This window comes from Raphanus sativus, unplaced genomic scaffold (genome assembly GCF_000801105.2).
Source record: "Raphanus sativus cultivar WK10039 unplaced genomic scaffold, ASM80110v3 Scaffold4019, whole genome shotgun sequence".
Classification (NCBI taxonomy): Eukaryota; Viridiplantae; Streptophyta; class Magnoliopsida; order Brassicales; family Brassicaceae; genus Raphanus; species Raphanus sativus.
The window spans coordinates 1-8861 of NW_026619322.1; the positions used below are offsets into that span (position 1 = coordinate 1).

General features: G+C 42.7%; 3 non-coding genes and 3 pseudogenes across 3 annotated transcripts; all 6 read left to right on the forward strand.

The window, feature by feature from the left end:
- The first annotated feature begins 2603 nt into the window (after nucleotides 1-2603).
- Nucleotides 2604-2722, forward strand: LOC130507090 (5S ribosomal RNA). Its single transcript, XR_008942199.1, has one exon. It is a non-coding gene; the product is annotated as a 5S ribosomal RNA (ribosomal RNA).
- A 371-nt stretch (nucleotides 2723-3093) lies between these two features.
- LOC130507094 (5S ribosomal RNA) lies at nucleotides 3094-3211 on the forward strand (annotated as a pseudogene).
- A 380-nt stretch (nucleotides 3212-3591) lies between these two features.
- Nucleotides 3592-3710, forward strand: LOC130507093 (5S ribosomal RNA). Its single transcript, XR_008942201.1, has one exon. It is a non-coding gene; the product is annotated as a 5S ribosomal RNA (ribosomal RNA).
- Nucleotides 3711-7466: 3756 nt separating this feature from the next.
- LOC130507095 (5S ribosomal RNA) lies at nucleotides 7467-7585 on the forward strand (annotated as a pseudogene).
- Nucleotides 7586-7963: 378 nt separating this feature from the next.
- LOC130507092 (5S ribosomal RNA) lies at nucleotides 7964-8082 on the forward strand. Its single transcript, XR_008942200.1, has one exon. It is a non-coding gene; the product is annotated as a 5S ribosomal RNA (ribosomal RNA).
- Nucleotides 8083-8466: 384 nt separating this feature from the next.
- LOC130507091 (5S ribosomal RNA) lies at nucleotides 8467-8585 on the forward strand (annotated as a pseudogene).
- Nucleotides 8586-8861: the final 276 nt, after the last annotated feature.

The following is an 8861-nucleotide window of genomic DNA, read 5'->3' on the forward strand; positions in this document are numbered from 1 at the left end:
TCAAGTCAGATTTCTCAGAACTGGCCTTGATCATACTGATCTCGCCCATGAACAGCCATATGGCCATAACTGACCACCTCTAAATCAATCAGATAAAACTAATCTTTCACCATGATAATTCATGATAAATACCCATTAAGAGATATTTGAAGTCGGATCCTAACAATTCCTTCAGGAACTATCAGATCTCCACTTACCTGCCCAACAAGGCCATGGGAGAGATTTCCTCTGAAACGGCCACTCCATGGTTCAGTACCTCCACGTCTGAACAACCTAGAATAGAATTAATAATACCCGCCAGTTCCTGTGTCAATCAACCAACCACCCCACATGACTCAGAACTGATAAGTCTTCACACATACCTAACCGGCCATGGAACTATGTCCCACTGAACCTGATTAGTGTTGCTCTTACCACTGGTGCATCCGTTGTGATCAATCAGATCAGACACCTTGATCCATCATCCATGGATCAGGTCGTCCATCCATGCCCATGATCAGATCACACACAGCCTTCCTTGTATAAACACCCAGCACAATACTTGTGGACCATACCAACAAGTACTAGCCTTACTCCTCTCCTTTGCTTGCTGTTGGATCCAAATGAATTGGTCCTTATACTCCAAATGGTTCCTCTGGAACTAGGACTCCCATGTGTCTCATCAGTGAGTCGGACTCATGGTTCACACCATGATCAAACCCAACACCAAACCATGATCCATCATTGATCACTATCCAATGAACAGCATCTAACCATCATCCCACATGGATGAGTTAGATCAGTTATGATCCGCCCCTTTGTCCAGAGTCTTGGATTCCTAAGACACATCACAATATACATTCCTCAAGGGGCGTGCCATGCCTGGCCTTGATCCCACCCCAAGAGACACAACACAGACATAATATAAACATAAACATAAGTAATCAACACATGTTACATCATACTTGATCTTGCTAGACCTTGTGCTTCCCTGATCAGGTCCGGCCTTGTGCCCTTGCACTTGTCTTAATCAGGTCTTATCACATACTTTCAGTATTGATAGTATCCATTCATGGGTCGCACCCATCATCCCTTCCATGGAACTTCCATGAAAACAGTTTCTGCACTGCATCTGCCTTCAAGGCTGTTCATGCCATTGGGAGTGGAGTCCGGCCTTCTCCATTCTCTCTGGCCATTTGCGTGTGTCCCTAAGACACAGAGGAAGCCTAGAGTGTGTTCATCCATGATCAAACACCACCCAAGGGTCGTCCCTCACTTCTCACTTCAGTGCCCATGAACTGCCTTTCTACACACCACTGCCCTTAAGGCTGCTCTTGGACTTTGAGAGTGAATCCGGTCATCTCTCTTCTTCCCTGGCTATTTGGATGTGTAGTAAGGATGTAGAGGAAGCCTATGCCGTGGCAAACCATAATCAAAACACACCAGAGGGTCGTTCTCAACTCCCCTCTTGATTGCAATCAAAACTGCCTCTTTGCTGCCTTCAAGCCTATCTTGGTCTTGGATTGTGTAATCCGACCATCTCTCTGTTTTTCTCTGTTTTTCTTTGTGTTTCAGAAGAAGAATGAAGTCCTGGCGTGCCTGCAAAGGCATGGAATTGCCTGATATATTATAGAAGAGGGTGGTTACTTTCCAACCATTGCATCCTTCATTAACATTGTGGCCATTGATTTAATCAATTGTCCAGATCACACCTGTTCGCCTATGGCAGTTACCAGACGTCCCTGACAGCCCTAACTGCCTCTAGACATGTAACAAACAAGTCCTAGCTGGTTGCCCAAGCCCCTGGTCTGATCCCAAGTGTCCACCGGCTCACCGCACACCCGGGGGGTCCACATGGTCCGACCACTTTCCGGACCTGGCCCAACTGCCCAAGACTTGAACACTCAGTCCAGCTGAGTTGAGCTGATCCCCAGCTGACCCAGCTGAGTGAGCTAGTTCATCCAGCTCAGGGAGCTGACACACTCTTCAATGAGCTACACTGAGCTGCACTACACTTCATCTAGCTGGTCTAGCTTGCTCATTACATCGCCTAGCTGCCATAACACTTTGTACAGCTCCTTTATACTTGTCTCCTTCTTGGTTAGCTATATCTTAGCTTCCTGATGCCCTTAACCTTACTTCCAGGCCATGATACCCTTGTTTTAAGGTCACATGACCTGACTGGTGCGTCTCCTTGCACCATGGTCGATCCTAATGATCATATCCAGGATCAGGGACATGATAGCACCCCTATTTTATTTTATTTTCTTCAATTTGAAACGGGTCAAATCTTGAAAACCCCATAACTTTTGAACCGTTTGGAACTACGACGCCCACAGCACCATTTCGGAAAGCCCCCCAACCATCAAAGCCAGTGAATATGGCTGGCGATTTTTTGAGACCAAATTCAGCCCGTTTAGAGCCTCAAACAGGCTGTCGAATGTTACCGGCCGTGATTGAGATGTGATTCGCTGTTCCCGGGTGTTTTTTGCAGTTTCCTACATAAATATCCATACATTTTGATGCATGAAAAAAATGAAAAAAAAAATCAGGTGGACCCCACGCAAATCTACTCAGACTCTCTGGATTAAAAGGATATATGGAATTGCGAGACATGTACTAACAGGTGCGATCATACCAGCACTAATGCACCGGATCCCATCAGAACTCCGCAGTTAAACGTGCTTGGGCGAGAGTAGTACTAGGATGGGTGACCTCCTGGGAAGCCCTCGTGTTGCACCCCTTTTTTATTTTTTTTCTTCAATTTGAAACGGTCAAATTTTGAAAACCCATAACTTTTGAACCGTGTGGAACTACGACGCCCCACAAAACCATTTCGAAAAGCCCCCAAAACCATCAAAGCCAGTGAATAGGGCTGGCGATTTTTCGAGACCAAATTCAGCCGTTTAGCCTCAAACAGGCAGTCGAATGTTATCGGCCGTGATTGAGATGTGATTCGCTGTTTACGGGTGTTTTTTGCAGTTTCCTACATCAATATCCATACATTTTGATGCATAAAAAAATGAAAAAAAAAAATCAGGTGGACCCCACGCAATCTACTCACTCGGACTCTCGGATTAAAATGATATATGGAATTGCGAGTCATGTACTAACGGGTGCGATCATACATGCACTAATGCACCGGATCCCATCAGAACTCTGCAATTAAGCGTGCTTGGGCGAGAGTAGTGCTACGATAGGTGACCTCCCGAAAGTCCTCGTGTTGCACCCCTTTTTATTTTTCATTTTTCAATCTACAACGAGTCTAATATTGAAAATCCCGTAACTTTTGAACCGTGTGGAACTACGACGCCCATAGCACAATTTTGGAAAGCCCTAGAAACCATAAAGGTCAGTGATAGGTTATCGCGATTTTTTCGAGGCCAAATTCCATCGTTTTGAGACTGAAACGGGCTGCTGAACTTTGTGGCCGTTGAAAACCTGCTATGCGGTCTTTCCGAGTGTTGGTTTTTACTTGTTGATGTGTTCTACATCATTAACGACTCACTTTCCGTTAGACACAAACTACCAGACAATCATGTGGGTCCCACGTCCATCCAGTTGAAATATCCGAACAATAAGGATATATGGAATCGCGAGTCATGTACTAAACGGTGCAATCATATCAGCACTAATGCACCAGATCCCTTCAGAACTCTGCAGTTAAGCGTGCTTGGGCGAGAGTAGTACTAAGATGAGTGACCTCCAGAGAAATCCTCGTGTTGCACCCCTTTTTATTTTTTATTTTCAATCTAAAACGAGTCTAACATTGGAAACCCGGTAACTTGAACCGTGTGGTACTACGACGCCCATAGCACCATTTCGGAAAGCCCCAGAAACAGTAAAGGACGGGGATTGGTCGTCGCGATTTTTCGAGGCCATTTTTCCTGATATTGAGCTTTCTGGAAAGAGGAGAGATTCATCTTGAATCCTATGATCGGCTTTGGCTCAGGCCGCTTCTTCACAAGGCTTGAATCTGCTTCAAAAGCTGGATACTCGCAGATGGACTGGCTGGGAAACCGCCTGTTTGAACAATTCATAACTCCTTCATCGTGAAGATTTTCAAGTGATTCCAAGCCTCAGTGAAATCCTTCGGGAGTTGGATTTCCAGGAAAATTAGATGCAAGACAAAAGACCTTCTGGACGGAGATATTTGCTTTGTACTGAACCTATGTCGCTGGCATCTTCAAGGTAGCCGGTTTGGACTACAAAGCTTCTCCAAATCTCAGGATGTTGGGCACGATCAATGCTTTCATTTCTCAGAGGCTGAACCTGTCTTTCCTGGATACTCAAAACAAACATTAAAATACCAGGATCATATGTGCAAGACATGTACTTGTGCAAATCAGAAATCAAAGTCTCTTTCGGAGAACAAGTTGCACACATTTCAGCCTATCAAAATACACATCAAAGTAAGCATTACAGACCAGAATGGTGTCAAGGCTCGTGATTGCATAGTTCCTAAAGAACAATTTCAGAACATGCAACAAGTTTCTCAGATTTAGAACACAAAAAGATCAAGCTCAAACTGAGAGTTATTTATCCAAGGCTCAATATGTTTTTCAAAAAGGTGTGCAATTCAGAATGCTTTCAAAGCATAAAACACCATAGAACAAATTCAAGACGAGCCTAGATTGATCATATTAGAACACAAAAGCTTTAGATCAAGATCAGATTCAAAATAAGAAGGGGCAGGTTTCAAAACAGAATCACAACAAAAATCGGTTTCAGTTCTAAGTGATTCATGTTCCAGCAAAGTCTTAACCATAAATTCGTCCAAGGCACAAGGGAATGAAAACAAATCACCAGTGATCAGTCCATGACTAGAGAAACTCAGACCCAAAACCATTTTCCTTGAAACAAACAAAGGAATCACGAGGTTTTCGGAAACAAAAATCTGGTTGTTGCAAAACAAGCTCAAATGATTTCTCAAGATGATCAAACCTTTGTGATGTTTCAGAGACTGATCAAAACTCAAAACAAGACCAGAAAGAGATGTCATTGTCATTTAGAAAACGTTTTTGATCAAAGAGTTTATCAGGTTCAAGTTTCTCAAAAGAATGAATCATGTTATCAACAACGGAATTTGAAACACAAAATTCTTTCACATTGTCTAGACCAAAAATTTTGACATTATGAGAACGGATTCCAACAAACAATTCAGGCAGAGAATAAATCAAATCAAGTTTCTCACAGTGCTCTTGAATGTCAGTGAATAAAAGGGGAGGAGTTGTGCAAGTGCCAGGAAGTCGTCCATGATGTGGATGGTTGAATGGCTCTTCCTCAAAATCCTGTGAACTAAGAACAAGACTGCTCGGAAGTTCCGGCTCAAAACAGGTTAGTCCATCATCAGTCATAAAATCAGATTTTGAGAAGGAAGATCACATTCATCCTCACAGGTGATCAAACTTCCAATTATCTCTTCATCAGATTCATCATAAATGGGTAAAGAATCTGAAAAATCTTTAAGCTTTTCAAAATGGTTTTCAGATTCACCTTGAGTTTTCTTACTGATGAACAAGGATGGCTCAGCTACAGGTGTACGTGTGGGTGTGCTCTTCTTGTGGCTCTGGCTGATGTCTTTGAGGGCTTTCATCATTCCCTTCTCAAAGTTATCACAGATCTCTTGGACATCAAACTGAAAGGATCGCCTCTTTGGATCAGCCACATCTCTGATTGTTTCTTTGCACCTTTGGTTTGGCTTTTCCTGCACACTAACAAACTCATCAAAATTATTCAAAGGATATTTAAATGGAGTTTGAGAGATAGAATTTCGTGGGGGCTTCTCCTTGCTACTTCTCCGGTGGAGACCAAACATTTTAACCTGAAAATCTCAACACAAAAGTTAGTAGATAAAATTCCTCACTCTCTCAAGTGTTTAATCTCACCCACTCAAGTGTTTTCTCTCAGATTTTATGGTGATCACACAAGTTTCTTCTCAATGTTCTAAGAGAACAGATCAAGGAATCCCAATGAGCAAATCCAAGAAAGATCAAAGTGTTTAAGATAGAAAGATAAGAGATTTAAAGGGGAACCGCCTTAACCACCTCAAAGGCCGGATTTCTCTTCGGCCAGCAGGCTTTCTCTTCCACCACCACACCACAAAACAATCAAACTTTGAAACTTTTTTTTTTTATAAACTTTTTTTTTTTATTGCATAAACTTAGATCTTATTTTTATTTTAAATGGGGGTAATGAGGGGCCCAGGTTCAAGATAGATAGATGAAGAAGTGTTTAGAAGAAATGGAGAGATGAGAAAAATGGATATAAATAGAGTTACCGGAAGAGTGGCTCTGATACCACTTGATAGAACCAAAATCGGGATCACTCTTTCGGTATGGTTGATATGGACTCTGATCTGGAAGGATAGAGAACTGGTGGGATGAATGGTGACACAATAGGATGCGGAAACGCCCAATGATACTACCAGACTTTGATCGTTGCCGGATGTGACGCACCGGTCCAACAAAGAAGGGTCGAGACTTGGAGATAACCTCACCAAGAAACTAGAAATGTTCTTGACAAAGAACATAGAGTAAAAACTCAAAAAAAAAGAAGAAGAAAATTCGTTGTTGTTATTGCATGATCAAGGATTACATTTTATAGTACTTTGAGTCAAAGAGAAATAAAAGAAAATGCAGAAAACAATGCTTAGAAAACATAAATTTGACTAGATCTAGTCAAAGTGTGGAAAGAAAGGAAGACTAGTCAAAGTGCGGATTCTGATGTTGACTAGTCCAGATTTAGAAAGATGTCCAGGTTCATGCTGGTCGTGCACACCATGCTGGGAAGGATACGGACACTGCGGGACGATCCACACATATCTGAATTCGTGAAAGAACTGAACATCACCTGATTTGTACATGGCATAACTCCCTCATGTGAACTCCGTTTGATCTGATTCTTCTTCGAGGAGTTCCATAATTGAGTTGAGAACATTCTGCAAGTGGTTCAGGCGAAGAAACATCATGGTTTAGAAGATATGCTTCAAACAACGAACGTATGTCTGTGTTGCTTCTCGGGTGGTTTGGTGGTCGGACCAACTTGCTCAGCTCGTCGGTGGGTGTTAGTCCAGCTCAGCTCGTCCATGATAGTGTCAGTCCAGCTCACTTGAGTATTTAGGCTCATCCAAGACTGCATAGATGATAAGGGAATTGGCATAATTTGATGAGAAAACCTCGGCTAGGTCTAGCACAATTTCGGAAAGCCCTAGAAACCATAGGTCCAGTATTAGGTTGTCGCGATTTTTTCAAGGCCAAATTCAATCGTTTTGACACTCAAACGGGCTGCTGAACTTTGGTGGCCGTTGAAAACCTGCTATGCGGTCTTTCCGAGTGTTATTTTTACTTGTTGATGTGTTCTACATCATTAACGATGCACTTTCCGCTAGACAAAACTACCAACCAATCATGTGGGTCCCACGTCCATCCAGTCAAAATATTCGAACAATAAGGATATATGGAATCGCGAGTCATGCATGTACTAACGGGTTCGTTCATACCAGCACAAATGCACCGGATCCCATCAAAACTCCACAGTTAAGCGTGCTTGGGCGAGAGTAGTACTAGGATAAGTGACCTCTCGGGAAGTCCTCGTGTTGCACACCTTTTTATTTTTCATTTTTCAATCTAATACGAGTCTAATATTAAAACCCCAGTAAGTTTTTAACCGTGTGGAACTAGGACGCCCATAGAACAATTTCGGAATGCCCCATAAACCGTGAAGGTCGGAAATAGGTCGTCGCGATTTTTCGAGGCCAAATTCAACCGTTTGGACACTCAAACGGGCTGCTGAACTTTGGTGGCCGTTGAAAATCTGCTTTGCGGTCTTTCCTAGTGTTTTTTTTACTAGTTTCTGTGTTCTACATCATTAACGATGCACTTTCCGTTAGACAAAACTACCAACCAATCATGTGGGTCCCACGTCCATCCAGTTGAAATATCCAAACAATAATGATATATGGAATCGCGAGTCATGTACTAAAGGGTGCGATCATATCAGCACTAATGCACCGGATCCCGTCAGAACTCCGCAGCTAAGCGTGCTTGGGCAAGAGTAGTACTAGGATGGGTGACCTCCCGGGAAGTCCTCGTGTTGCACCCCTTTTTTAGTTTTTTTTCTTCAATTTGAAACGGGTCAAATCTTGAAAACCCTATAACTTTTTGAACCGTGTTGAACTACGACGCCCATAGCACATTTCAGAAAGCCCAAGAAACCATAAAGGTCAGTGAAAGGTTGTCACGATTTTTCGAGGCCAAATTCAATCGTTTTGACACTCAAACGGCTGCTGAACTTTGGTGGCCGTTAAAAAACCTGCTATGTGGTCTTTCGAGTGTTGTTTTTTTACTTGTTGATGTGTTCTACATCATTAACGATGCACTTTCCGCTAGACAAAACTACCAACCAATCATGTGGGTCCCACGTCCATCCAGTCAAAATATTCGAACAATAAGGATATATGGAATCACAGAGTCATGCATGTACTAAGGGTTCGTTCATGGCAGCACTGATGCACTGGATCCCATCAAAACTCCGCAGTTAAGCGTGCTTGGGCGAGAGTAGTACTAGGATAGGTGACCTCTCGAGAAGTCCTCGTGTTGCAACACCTTTTTATTTTTCATTTTTCAATCTAAAACGAGTCTACTATTATAACCCCAGTAAGTTTTTAACCGTGTGGAACTAGGACGCCCATAGAAAAATTTCGGAATGCCCCAGAAGACCGTGAAGGTCGGAAATAGGCCCGTCGCAATTTTTCGAGGGCAAAATTCACCGTTTGGACACTCAAACGGGCTGTTGAACTTTGGTGGCCGTTGAAAATTCTGCTATGCGGTCTTTCCTAGTGTCTTTTACTTGTTTCTGTGTTCTACATCATTAACGATGCA